Source organism: Hylobates moloch, unplaced genomic scaffold (assembly GCF_009828535.3).
Source record: "Hylobates moloch isolate HMO894 unplaced genomic scaffold, HMol_V3 SCAFFOLD_4, whole genome shotgun sequence".
NCBI classification, from domain to species: domain Eukaryota; kingdom Metazoa; phylum Chordata; class Mammalia; order Primates; family Hylobatidae; genus Hylobates; species Hylobates moloch.
In genome coordinates this window covers 115761650-115776562 of record NW_026652279.1, presented here as the reverse complement: position 1 = coordinate 115776562, position 14913 = coordinate 115761650, and the positions used below count along the sequence as shown (strand labels likewise).

The window sequence follows — 14913 nt, the reverse complement described above, 5'->3', positions numbered from 1 at the left end:
TATCCACTCCCACCCAGGATAATAGGAACAAGATGACCGAACGGATGTACACCAACTGCGATATTTTCAATAATGTCATCCTCTACGCCATGGCTATTAGGAGTAACATCATAGAGGGGTGTACACTTCCTGCGATATTGGGAGTAATATCCTCTCCCCCACGGATATAGGGAACAGTTATATTAATTATTAATATTAATAAACATAATAACAATTAATAGTAATCATCGATATTAATAATTATAATAGAGATAGGAAAAGTTAATTCAGATTAAAAATATTAATGATTACTAATAATAATTAATAGCAACATCACTATTAATAATGAAATAATGATATCAGTAATTAATGTTAATTAAATCAGTCATGTGATGTTGGTAATAAAACAATAATTAATATTACAATTAATAACTAATATTATTGAAAAATCACATTAATAGCAATAATTATAATCATGCATCATATATTTAAAATAATCATTAATGATGAATAACATTATACTATGAATTAATATTACAATTGATAATTATTATTAAGATTGATGTTTAATAATTGATCATATTATTACTCCTAATACCACAGGGGGAGTACACCTACCTGTGATATTGCTCCTAATATCCAGGGATGGAGAGCATGATATTAGTTTTAATATCGCAGTAGGTGTACACTCACCCTGTGACACTGATCATAATATCCAGGGGGTAGACTATGACACGACTCCCAACATAGCAATGAATGTACAGTCCCCGGTGATATTGTTCCTAATATTCATGGAAGAAGCGTATGATATTACTCCCAATATCGCAGGGACTGTACACGTCTTCTGTGATATTGTTCCTAGTATCCCGAAGGGGAGAGGATGATAATAATTCCAGTATCGCAGGCTGTGTTCACCCAACCTGTGATATTGTTCTTAATATCCTAAAAGGGAGACGATGATGTTACTCCCCATAATACATACATATTACTCCCAATAATAGAGCAGGAGGTGGACACCCACCCTGTGACATTCTTCCTAGTATTCAGAGGCCGAGAGGTTGATATTACTCCCAATATCACAGGAAGTGTACACCCCCCTGTGACATGGTCCTTAATAATACTCCAAGGCGGAGAGGGTGATATGACTACATATATCGCAGAAAGTGTACACCCCCCAGGGATATTGTTCCCATGATCCTGGAGGGAAGAGGATGATATTACTTTAAATATCACAGAAGGAGGACACGCCCCCAGTGATACTGTTTCTAATTTCCACGTGGGAGAGGAGGATATGACACGCAATATCGCAGGAAGAAGAAACACCCCTGTGATACTGTTCTTAATATTCAGGGAGGAAGAGGACGATATTACTCCCAATACAGACGGGTGTACACCCATCTGTGAAAAGGTTCATAATTTCCAGAGGGGGAGATGATATTACTCATAATATGGTAAACAGGCTGTGAGTCCACCGCGGATCCTAAAAACAATGGGGGCAGAGGGGCTGGCTATTACTCCCCGCCTCGCGGGGGGCGCCTCTCCCCCTGAATAGAGGAAACACTATCACAGGAGGATGTACACCCCCTGCGATATTGGAAGTGACATCGTTTTCTCCCCCTCGGGATATTTGGAAGAATATCACAGTGGGTGTGGACAGCCCCTGCCTACATTGCCGCTAGTATCTTGGTCTCCCTCCCACGATACAAGGAACAATGTCACAAGAGGGTGTACACCACCTGCGATATTGGGGCTAATATCTTCTTCTCCCCCGCTGCATATTTGGAAGAATGTCACAGAAGCTGTGTACACCCCCTGCTATATTGGGAGTGATATCATCCTCTCCGTCCCTGGATATTAGGAACAATATCCCTAGGGAGTGTACACCTCCTGCAATATTCGGACTAATATCATCCTCTCACCCCCTGGATATTAGGATCAATATCAAAGGGGTGGTGTGCACCCTCTGTGAAATTCGAAGAAATATCATCGTCTCCACCTTTGAATTTTAGGGACCGTATCACGGGGGAGGTCTCCGCCCCCTGTGATATTGGGAGTCATATCATCCGTTCCCACCCAGGATATTAGGAACAAGATGACTGAAGGGATGTACACCCACTGCGATATTTTCAATAATGTCATCCTCTACCCCCTGGCCCTTAGGAGTAACATCACAGAGGGGTGTACACTTTCTGCGATACTGGGAGTAATATCCTTTCTCCCACGGATATCGGGAACAGTTATATTAATCATAAATATTAATAAATATAAGAACAATTAATAAAAATCATCGATATTAATAATTACACTAGAGACAGGAAAACTTAATACGCATTAAAAATATTAACGATTACTATTAATAATTAACAGCAATATCACTATTAATAATTAAAATAGGATATCAGTAATTAATGTTACTTAAATCAATCCTAAGTGATTTTGGTAATAAAACAATAATTAATATTAAGATTAATGACTAATATTATTAACAATGTCATTAATAGTAATAATTAATTTTAATCATGCATAATCATATCTTTAAAATAGTCATTAATGATTAATGACGTTATACTATTAATTAATATTAGCATTAATAATTATTAATAAGACTAATGTTTAATAATTCATAATATTATTACTCCTAATACCGCAGGGGGTGTACACCTACCTGTGATATTTTTCCTAATGTCCAGGGAGGGAGAGCATGATATCAATTTTAATATCGCAGTAGGTGTACACTCACTCTGCGACACTCATCCTAATATCCAGCGGGTAGAGTATGGCATGACTGCCAACATTAGCAATGATTGTACAGCCACCCGGTGATATTGCTCCTAATATTCACGGAAGAAACGTATGATATTACTCCCCATATCGCAGGGAGTGTACACCTCTTCTGTGATATTGTTCCTAGTAACCCGAGGGGGAGAGGATGATAATAATTCCAGCATCGCAGGCTGTGTTCAGCCCCCCTGTGATATTGTTGTTAATATCCTGAAAGGGAGAGGATGATATGACTCCCCATAATAGATAGATGCTACTCCCCATGATAGAGCAGAAGGTGCACACCCACCCTGTGATATTCTTCCTAATATTCAGAGGCCGAGAGGTTATTACTCCCAATATCACAGGAAGTATACACCCCCCTGTGACATGGTCCTTAATAATATTCCAAGGCGGAGGGGGTGATATGACTACGTATATCGCAGAAAGTGTACACCCCCAGGGATATTGTTCCCATGATCCTGGAGGGAAGAGGATGATATTACTTTAAATATCACAGAAGGAGGACACGCCCCCAGTGATAGTGTTTCTAATTTCCATGTGGGAGAGGAGGATATGACACGCAATATCGCAGGAAGTAGAAACACCCCTGTGATACTGTTCTTAATATTCAGGGAGGAAGAGGATGATATTACTTCCAACAGAGACGGGTGTACACCCGTCTGTGAAAAGGTTCATAATTTCCAGAGGGGGAGATGATATTACTCACGATATGGTAAACAGGCTGTGAGTCCACCGCGGATCCTAAACACCAGGGGGGCAGAGGGGCTGGCTCTCAGTCCCCGCCTCGCGGGGGGCGCCTGGCCCCCCCGGGATGGGGGTCCTAAGAGCCAATTACCAATATTAATATTAATAAATAATTGCTAATAAAAAGTTTTCAGAATATTAATATTAATATTAATTATTAGGAGCTAATATTACTGTTTTCTAATGAATAAGATTAGTCCCAGTTATTAATATCAGGCGTTATTAATAGTTAATTTTAATTTATTGTTATCATCAGTATAACTCTTGAATATTAATTATCATTATTATCGGTATTGACGTTAAAAATTATATGATTAGTTATTAATATTTATAATTATTAATATCAATTAATAATTGATATTATTAATTGTGACAAGTAATATAGCGACATATTACAGGAGGGGTGTGCACCCTCTTCGATATTCAGAGTCATATCATCCTCTTTCGCTCTGGATATGGGGAACAATATCACGCGGTTGTGTACACCCCGTGCGGTATTGGGAGTCGTATCATCCTCTCTCCCTCTGGATAGTAGGTAGAGTTTCACCGGGGTGTGTACACCCCCTGTGATATTGGGAGTCATATCATCCTGTGGCCCTGAGGAGAGAAGGCATTTCTCTTCCTTTCTCCTGTCTCTGAAGAGGAGGAGGAAGTAAAAGTTGAAAAACAAGAGGATTGAAGTCCGTGGCAAGACCAGCCAGTGCCACTGATAAGCCCGCCTGAGGTGAAAAGATGAACCCCTCCTCCCCACTCTAAGCACATGTGCTCTGAATCCATCACGACCCTTTCACGTGGAACCTCTTAGAGTTGTAAGCCCTGAGAAAAGGCCCAGGAACTCTGTCTTCCTTCGGGGCGCTCGGCTCTTAAGACACAAGTCTGCGGATGCCCCCAGCCGATTAAAAGGAACCTCTTCCTTCCTGAATCCGGCGTCTGAGGGAGTTTGTCCGCGGCTTGTCCTGCTCCACTTCTTGGTTCACATGATCGGGAATCGAACCTGGGCCGTGCCGACTCCTAACCACCAGACCACCGGGGAGCTTCAAACTTTGTGGGAAATAGATTGCCCAACATTAGAAGTGGGTTCGCCATCAGAAGGAATCCTGGACAGGTCCCTTGTTTCTCAAGTGTGGCACAAGGTAACTGGGAAAGGATACCTAGACCGCTTCCCATGCATAGACACTTGGTGGCAGCTGGTGCTAGACCCTCCACAGTGGCTAAGAGTGCAGGCAGCAGCAATACTAGTAGCAAAGGGACAGATAGCTAAGGAAGGATCCTGCTCCACCCGCCCAGGGAAATCAACTCCTCACGTTCTGTTCGACCCAACATCAGAAGATCCATTGCAGGAGATGGCACCAGTGATCCCAGTGGTGCCCTCCCCTTACCAGGGAAAGAGGCTCCCCACTCTTGAGCCCACAGTGCTTGCACCTCCGCAAGACAAGCATATCCCTAGGCCACCCAGAGCAGACAAGAGAGGAGGTGAAGCCTCGGGAGAAACCCCTCCCTTGGCAGCTCGTTGACGACGCAAAACGGGGATACAAATGCCCCCTGACAGAGCAGTGGTATACTGGGGTAGATGAGGATGGTCACGTGGTGGAGAGGCGTGCTTTTCTGTACCAGCCCTTCACCTGTGCTGACCTTCTCAACTGGAAAAACAATACCCCGTCCTATACCGAAAAGCCACAAACTCGAATTGATTTGCTCCAAACTATTATCAAGACCCACAACCCCACCTGGGCTGATTGCCACCAGTTGCTCATGTTCCTCTTTCACAGAGATGAAAGGCAGAGAGTGCTCCAAGCAGCAACTAAGTGGCTAGAGGAACATGCACCAGCTGATTATCAAAACCCCCGAGTATGGAAGGACCCAGTTACCAGGAACTGGCCCCCAGTGGGACCCAAATGAAAGAGAGGATATGCAAAGTCTAAATCGAGACAGGGAAGCTCTCTTGGAAGCATTCAAGAGGGGAGCTCAGAAGGCCACAAATGTTAACAAGGTCTCTGAGGTCATTCGGGGAACAGAAGAAAGTCCAGCACAATGCTATGAGAGATTGTGTGAGGCCTATCGTATGTATACTCCCTTTGATCCTGATAGCCCTGAAAATCAGCACATGCTTCACATGGCTTGAGTCCATCAAAGCGCAGAAGACATGAGAAGAAAAGTGCAGAAACGGGCTGGGCTTGCAGGGATGAATACATCACAATTATTAGAAAGAGCTAACGAGGTGTTTGTAAACAGGGATGCAGTAAGCCGTAAGGAACACCGCAAAGAGAATGAACGTCAGGCCCGGTGAAACGCCGACCTGCCTGTTAGCTGCAGCAATCAGAGGGGTCCCCCCAAAGAGGCAAGGGAAGGGGGGCCCTGGGAAAGAAACTCAGCTTGGCTGTCAGAGTTGGCAGCGTAACCAGTGTGCTTATTGTGAAGAAATAGGACATTGGAAGAACAAATGCCCTCAGCTTAAAAGAAAACAAGGTGACTCAGAGCAGGAGGCCCCGGACAAGGAGGAAGGGGCCCTGCTCAACCTGGCAGAAGGGTTCTTGGACTGAGGGAGAGCGGGCTTAAGTGTCCCCAAAGAGCCTATGGTCAGAATGACAGTTGGGGGTAGAGACGTTGATTTTCTCGTAGATACTGGTGCTGAACATTCGCTAGTAACCGCCCCGGTCACCCCCTTCTCCAAAAAGACTATTGACATCATCAGAGCCATGGGGGTTTCAGCAAAGCAAGCTTTCTGCTTGCCTGGGACTTGCACTGTAGGAGGACATACAGTGATTCATCAGTTTTTGTCCATGCCTGACTGTCCCTTGCCCTTGTTGGGGAGGGACTTGCTTAACAAGCTGAGAGCCACTATCTCTTTGACAGAGCTAAAGTTACCCAGAACGGGAGTCATTATGACCCTTACGGTCCCCCGAGAGGAGGAATGGAGACTTTTCTTCACTGAGCCGGGCCAAGAGAGAAGACCAGCTCCGGCTAAGCGGTGGCCAAGAGTAGGGGCGGAACACAACCCTCCAGGGTTGATATGGGGAGTAATATCATCCTCTCCCCGTTGGGATATTCAGAACAATATCCCATGGGGGTGTCCACCCTCTGCGATATTGGGAGTAATGTCATCCTCTGTTTCCCTGGATATTAGACACAACATCACAAAAAGGTGTACACCCCCTGCGATATTGGGAGTAATATCATACTCTCCTTCCCTGGATATTAGAAAACAATATCATCAGGGCTGAATACCCCCTGCGATAATGGGAGTGATATTTTCTTTTTTTCTTTTTCTTTTTCTTTCTTTCTTTTTTTTTTTGAGACAGAGTTTCACTCTTGTTGCCCAGGCTGGAGTGCGATGGCATGATCTCGGCTCACTGCAACCTCTGCCTCCCGTATTCAAGCGATTCTCCTGTCTCAGCCTTCCGAGTAGCTGGGATTACAGGCATGCGCTACCACGCCCCATTCATTTTTTTTTTTTTTGTATTTTTAGTAGAGACATTGTTTCTCCATACTGGTCAGGCTGGTCTTGAACTCCCGACCTCAGGTGATCCGCCCGCTTAGGCCTCCTAAAGTGCTGGGATTACAGGCATGAGCGATGGCACCCAGCCACCACTTAGCATTTTCATTTTACATTTGTTGAAGTTATAGATTTCTACACACATTGATTGCTGCTTTATTATACACTTACATATACATAAAATGGGAAATAGAAAAGAATAAAATGGGCACAGTATCCCTAAAGTTTCACATTCCGAGATATTTTAAAAATATTTGCTTTTTAGAAATTTGTTTCACTGAAGAAACTGTGGTATACACACACTATGCGGTATTATGCAGCCTAAAAAGGAATAAAATCCTCTCCACTGCAGAAAAAATGGATGACACTGCAGGGTCTGTATGTTAAGTGAAGTAAGGCGGGCACAGAATGACAAATATTACATATCTTCACTTAGATGTGGGAAAAAAAAGAAAATCTTGGTCAGATGTGGTGGCTCAGGCCTGTAATCCCAGCATTTTGGGAGGCTGAGTCACATGGATCACTTGAGGCCAGGAGTTGGAGACCCGCCTGGCCAACATGGTGAAACCCCGTCTCTACTAATAACGCAAACATTTAGCCGGGCGTGGTGACACGTGCCTGTAGTCTCAGCTACTCAGAAGGCTGAGGCCCAAGAAGCGCTTGAACTCGGGAGGCGGAGGTTGCAGTGAGCCCGGATTGTGCCTGTTTACTCCAACCTAGGCAACAGAAAGAGACTCCATCACACACCTACACACAAAGGGAATCTCAGGAAGGTGGAGAGTATAAAGGGGGTTAGCAGACGCTAGGAAGAAAAGGGGTGGGATGGGAAATGAAGAGAAGTGGATAATTGGGTCCCAAAATACAGAAAGATGGAATCAGTGAGTTCTAGTGTTTGACAGTACAGTATGAAAATTTGAGTTCATAAGAATTTCTTGTCTATTTCCAGATGCTTTGGTAAGAAGCTTCCTAACTTTCTCATTATGCTGGCTTTGAAGCTCTTCTCCTTCTGCTCTTGAAATCATGCTGGTTTTTTGTTTTTTGTTTTGAGATGGAGTTTCGCTCTTGCTGCCCAGGCTGGAGCGTAATGGTGCAATCTTGGCTCACCGCAACCTCTGCCTCCTGGGTTCAAGCAATTCTCCTGCCTCCACCTCCCGAGTAGGTGGGATTACAGGCATGCGCCAGCACGCCCAGCTAATGTTGTATTTGTTGTAGAGACGGGTGTTTCTCCCTGTCGGTCAGGCTGGTCTTGAACTCCTGACCTCAGGTGATCTGCCTGCCTCGGCCTCCCAAAGTGCTGGGATTACAGGCGTGAGCGACTGCGCCCAGCCCATGCTGTATCCTTATCTGTTGTCGCTTGTTTTTTGTTTGTTTTTGAGCCCAGAAATAACTTCTCACCTCTATGTTCAAATGATTTTTCACGAGTGCTAAGAAAGCTCATTGGTGGAAAAGCGGACTTTTCAAGATATGGTGTTGGAGGAACTTGATTTCCACATGCAGAAGAATGAAGGTGGACCCTATGTCACACCAGGTGCAAAAATTAACACAAACTGGATGAAAGACCTAACCCCAAGTGCTAAAAGTATCATATGCCTAAAAGAAAACATTGGCCACACTTTCATGACATCAGATTGGGCAATGCTTTCTGGGATATGACACCAAAAGCATAGGCAACAAAAGAAAATTAGATTCCTTGGATTACATCTAAATGACAGACACTTTTGTGCAGCAAAAAACACTGTGAACTGAGTAAAAATATAACTCATGGATTAGGAAAAATATTTGCAAATCATATCTCTGAAAAGAGGCTGATATCTGTCGTATATCAAGAACAGCTAGAATTAAACAACAAGAAACCCAAAGCATCCCATTAACAATGGTCAGAAGACTCGAGTAGACGTGTCCCTAAAGAAGATATAGCAATGGCCAATAAGCATCTAAAATGATGTTCAAAATCACTAATCGTAGGGAAGCGCAAATCAACCCAAGGATGTGACACCACACATTAGGATGGATATGATAAACAAACAAGCATTGGTGAGACTAGAGGGAAGTAGGAATGCTCGAATATGATTGGAGGGAATGTCAAACCATGAAGGAACAGGGAAAATAGTATGGCGTGTACCGGAAACATTAGAAACAGAATGATCAGATGTTCCCGCAGTTGCATTTGTGGGTACCTACCAAAAAGAATTAGAAGCCAGGAATGGAAGAGAAATTTGTGCACCCATATTCATAGCAGCATTATTCACAATAGTCAAAATGTGGAAGCAACCCAAGGGTTCGTAGAGAGATGAATAAAAAAGCGCACTGCAGTTCATTCATACAATGGAAGACTATTCAGCCTTCAAAAGGCAGGCACTTCTGGCCGGTGCGGTGGCTCACGCCTGTAATCCCAGCATCGATCACCTGAGGTCAGATTCAAGACCATCTGGCCATTTGGTGAAACCTATCTCTATGAAAATGCAAAATTGCCTGTAATCCCAGCACTTTGGGAGGCCGAGGCGGGCGGATCATGAGGTCAGGAGATCGAGACCACGGTGAAACCCCGTCTCTACTAAAAATACAAAAAATTAGCCGGGCGTGGTGGCGGGCGCCTGTAGTCCCAGCTACTCGGAGAGGCTGAGGCAGGAGAATGGCGTGAACCTGGGAGGCGGAGCTTGCAGTGAGCCGAGATTGCGCCACTGCACTCCAGACTGGGCGACAGAGCAAGACTCTGTCTCAAAAAAAAAAAAAAAAAAAAAACTGTTCTGGAGATGACGGCGGTGATGGTTGCTAAACAATGTGAGTGTACTTAATGTCATTCAACTGTCAACTGAAAAATAGTGGAAATTGTCAATGTTTATACTGGCCATTCTAGATGAAATCATATATATTTACAATTTTTAGTATTGATACATGGTATATTTTCCCATAATAAAAGATGAAAATGAAAGCTGTTGGATCTTTAAAAAGAAAAGAAAGAAGTGAAGAATACACACAAGCTTCCTCCTGATTACAGGAAGAGCCCCAAAGCTTCTATGGACACTCCCTTTTCTTTTCTTCTTCCTGCATTCTTATGAGGAAATCTTTAGAGATTGGGGAGCTTGGGCGACTTTGGCTAATGCGGAGCTCTGTGCCTTGAGCCCCCCAGGCCATAGAATAGTCAATACTCAGTCTGTGCCTCCAGCCCTGCAGTGTGAGGTTCCAGTCCTGTGATTTCCACGCCCGTCACCTGTATCAGGAGGCTCATGTCTCACCCTGTCTTCTTGCCAGCCTTGAGGACGGAGTCTGAGCCTCCATCGTGCACCATGCAGGGAGGACAGTGGACCTGTTCTCCGCGGTCATGGCCCGGCAGAGGGGAAGGGCAGTTCAGCGAGTGCTGAGGGACGGTCGGGAGCCTTGCTTTGTTTCCTCATCCTCAGGACAAACAGGACAGTGTGGTGGGCAGATGGGAGGAGACCAAGGTGCAACTTGTCAGGTCAGCAGACTGTGGAGTTTCTGTTCTTGCTTGTGGTGGGGGGTCTCAGAAATCTTATTCAAAATTTTGCCTTCCTCCCTGACTGGTTGTCCTTTTCATAGACACCTCACCCATGATAGCAGGGAATGAGTCCCTCTAAACTATTCCCTAAGAACAACAAAGATGATGAAGGTGATGATGAGGATATAGAGGATGAAGACAGACACCAGGGCATCATGAACCCTTACTGAGGGCTTCCTAAAGGCCAGGCTCTGAGCTCTGTGCTCTATGCAGCTTGTTTCATTTCATCTGCGCAGTCTCCCAGTTACGAGTGCACATTTCATGATGATTTTGCAGACTGGAGAAGGAGCAACACATTTTCATCGGACTTGTACCAGATCATGAAGTCAAAAAGGGTGAAGTCCAATTTGGACCAGGCAGTCTAAGTGCAGACACATGACATTTGGCCAGTCCTCTCCCTGCATCCAACCTGCCCTCTCAAATCCTTGTCACTCAGGCCGATGCCCCTGCTCACTGTGCCCTTCCCTTTGGGGGTTCCTTGTAGACCACAGCTAGACCAGTGGGTGCCACAATCACTGTGTCAAGTAGAGAAAGGGCAGCTGAGATCACATCAGAGGTTCCAGAAAGAATGGGCACAGGATCATTCGGGATGCATCTCTCCCTTGCCCCTGTTCCTGGCTTTCCTTACAGCTCTCGACTTCCTCAAAGGAGTCATCAATTCAGAGTTTGGCTTCCATTCCTATTGAGGAAGCTGGAAACCGTTTCAAAAAATGCTCCTCAGATGTGCCTGTGGTTAAGACCTCTGAGCTCTGCTTACAACTTTTGGAAGCTGGGCGCGGTGGCTTACGCCTGTAATCCCAGCACTTTGGGAGGCTGAGGCAGGCGAATGACAAGGTCAGGTGTTCGAGACCAGCCTGGACAACATGGGGAAACCCTGTCTCTACTAAAAATAGAAAAAAATGAGCCGGGCGTAGTGGCGGGCACCTGTCATCTCAGCTACTCGGCAGGCTGAGGCAGGAGAATAGCTTGAACCCGGGATGCGGAGGTTGCAGTGAACCGAGATCACTCCACTGCACCCCAGCCTGGGCAACAGAATGAGACTCCGTCTCAAAAAAACAAAAACAAAACCAAAACCAAAACCACAACTTTTTGAGAGTTGGAAGACCATGAAGTAGAGTACCCGGGACTTAAGAGTCTGGCCATGAATTTGGAATACCACCCTTTCTACTTCTCTGTATGGCAGGCGGTGAGATGTCCATCCTCTGAGACTCGGCACTCTCATCTGAGCTGATTTCTAGTTGATCCAATGGAAGCGAGAGATGATGAAACTGATCGTGGGTGCCCGCTGCGTGATCTCTCTGTGATGGATGCATAAAGTCAAGGCAAAGTGAATCTTCGATATATTTGTTAATATTTTAAGCTTCAACTCCATACAATTGAACGGAAATATCCCCTGACCTGAAGTTCTGGTTTCCCTGCATTCCAGACAGGACATTTTCTTTTGTCCTTATCTCAGTAAGTACTGAGTATTGTGAGAGGAACAAGTGAGTCTCTTTTGTTTCTGATTCCCCAGAGCCTATATCTTGCTTGGCACGGAAGAGATAGCAAAAGTCAAAATCTATGTTAATTCTTGAATTGACACTTCCTTGGTTCACAAAAATTGGCTGTCATCAGTGTGACTTCGACTTACTTGATTCTTTTTGTTTTTTGTTTTTTGAGATGGAGTTTTGCTCCTGTTGCCCAGGCTGGAGTGCAGTGGTGTGATCTCGGGTCACCGTAGCCTCTGCCTCCCAGGTTCAAGCCATTCTCCTGCCTCAGCCTCCCAAGTAGCTGGGGCTACAGGCGTGCACCACCATACCGGGAGAAGTTTTTATATTTTTAGTAGAGGCAGGGTTTCACTATGTTGGCCAGGATGGTCTTGATCTCCTGACCCTGTGATCCACCCTCCTCGGCCTCCCAAAGTGCTGGGATTACAAGCGTGAGCCACTGCGTCTGGCTGAACTTTCTGATGAAAACTCTAAGTCCACCTAAGCTAAGGACAGGAGTTACAGCTTAACGTGAATTTTCAAAAAAGACCCACCGATTTGAGGAAGCAATTACTCTCTTGAAGGAGAAAAGTCAGAAAACGGAACAATGAAATCACTAGGACCTAACCGGCATGTGGAACTATTCTCTGCTTATGAACTATCAACTTTCATTTCATTTCATTTCCAGATGACATGGTCTCAGCTCTTGTTGCCCAGGCTGGAGTGCAATGGCTCGATCTCGGCTCACCGCAACGTCCACCTCCCAGGTTCAAGCAATTCTCCTGCCTCAGCCTCCCGAGTAGCTGAGATTACAGGGATGCATCACTACGCCCGGCTAATTTTGTATTTTTAGTAGAGACGGGGTTTCCCCATGTTGAGGCTGGTCTCGAACTCCTGATCTCAGGTGATCCTCCCGCCTCAGCCTCCCAAAGTACTGGGATTACAGGCGTGAGCCACTGTGCCCCGCCTGATCTCAGCTGTTATACAGTGTTTATAAATGTTCTAAATCAAGGGAATTTGTATCAATCTAGTAGAATAAAATAAAATATTTGAGTTCTTAATTTCCTTTAATTAGGATAACCTTTTTCTTCAAGTGAAGAGAATGGTTTTATTAGGTATTTTTCTTCGGACAAGATAGGCTGTATTTTCTAGCAGTTACGCATTTGTTATATATGATGATCTGGTTCTTGGAACATTCTTGAATCTAGTATCTCTAAGGCAGCTGTGTACAGCAAGAAGTGAATAACACAGAAATCAATGATGAAAGCATTAGAAGACAACTGAGTTCATCAGAACTGCAAAATATGGCTGAGTGTGGATTGCTCTGAAATCTGAAAACATTACTTGTGAATTGCTTCTATCCAAAATGCAGACACAATGCCGGGTGTTGGTTTACTTGTTTCCCGTTTTTCAACCCCCTTTTCTAGGCAAAAGGTGTCGAAACCATGCAGACCCACAGAATCTAACAGATGTCTCCAGATTCCTCCTCCTAGAACTCTCAGGGGATCCAGAACTGCTGCCGATCCTCACCGGACTGTTCCTGTCCATGTGCCTGGTCACAGTCCTGGGGAACCTGCTCATCATCCTGGCCGTCAGCCCTGACTCCCACCTCCACAACCCCATGTACTTCTTCCTCTCCAGCCTGTTCTTGCCTCACATCGGTTTCACCTCCACCACGGTCCCCAAGATGATTGTGGACATCCAGTCTCACAGCAGTCAACTCCTAGGCAGGCTGCCTGACTCAGATGTCTCTCTTTGCCATTTTTGGAGGCATGGAAGAGAGACATGCTCCTGAGTGTGATGGCCTATGACTGGTTTGTAGCCATCTGTCACCTTCTATATCATTCAGCCATCATGAACCCATGTTTCTGGGGCTTCCTAGTTTTGTTGTCTTTTTTTTTTTTTTTCTTCTCAGTCTTTTAGACTCCCAGCTGCACAACTTGATTGCCTTGCTAATGACCTGCTTCAAGGATGCGGAAATTCCTAATTTCTTCTGTGACCCTTCTCAACTCCCCCATCTTGCATGTTGTGACACCTTCACCAATAACATAATCATGTATTTCCCTGCTGCTGTATTTGCTTTCCTTCCCATCTCGGGGACCCTTTTCTCTTACTATAAAATGGTTTCCTCCATTCTGAGGGTTTCATCGTCAGGTGGGAAGTATAAAGCCTTCTCGACCTGTGGGTCTCACCTGTCAATTGTTTGCTGAGTTTATGGAAGAGGCGTTGGAGGGTACCTCAGTTCAGATGTGTCATCTTCCCCCAGAAAGGGTGCAGTGGCCTCAGTGATGTACACGGTTGTCACCCCCATGCTGAACCCCTTTGTCGACAGCCTGAGAAACAGGGATATTAAAGGTGTCCTGCGGCCGGCCACACGGCAGCACAGTCTAATCTCAATATCTTTTTATCTGTTCCATTCCTTTTGTAGTGTGGGTTAGAAAAGGCAGTAAGGTCAAATAAGAATGATAACACAGGGTGAACACCCACTGTGACATTAGGAGTAATACCTCTCTAGGATATAAAAAATACTGTCACAGAGTATACACACAAGATGTACACCCACTGTGATATTAGAAGCAATATCTCCCTATAATATGAAGAAAAATATCACAGGGTGTGCACACTGTGTGATCTTAGGAGTAATCTTTACCCTGGATATTATGACTAATATCAAGGGTGTACACACAAGGGGTACGTGCACTGTGATATCAGGAGTTGTATCTCCCTAGGATATTATGAATCATATCACAGGGTAGACACTCTGTGTGTACATCCACTGTGATATTTGAAGTCATATCTCTCTATGACATTACAAATAATATCAAAGTGTGTACACCCCTGTGACATATTAGGAGTAACATCCTTCTATGGTATTACAGATAACGTCACAAGGTGAACACCTTCTGTGACATTTTGTACACCCTTTGTGA

General features: G+C 44.7%; 1 pseudogene; it reads left to right on the top strand.

Annotated features, from left to right (window-relative positions):
• The first annotated feature begins 10322 nt into the window (after positions 1 to 10322).
• On the top strand, positions 10323 to 14421 carry LOC116467490 (olfactory receptor 7E24-like; annotated as a pseudogene).
• The last annotated feature ends 492 nt before the right edge of the window (positions 14422 to 14913 follow it).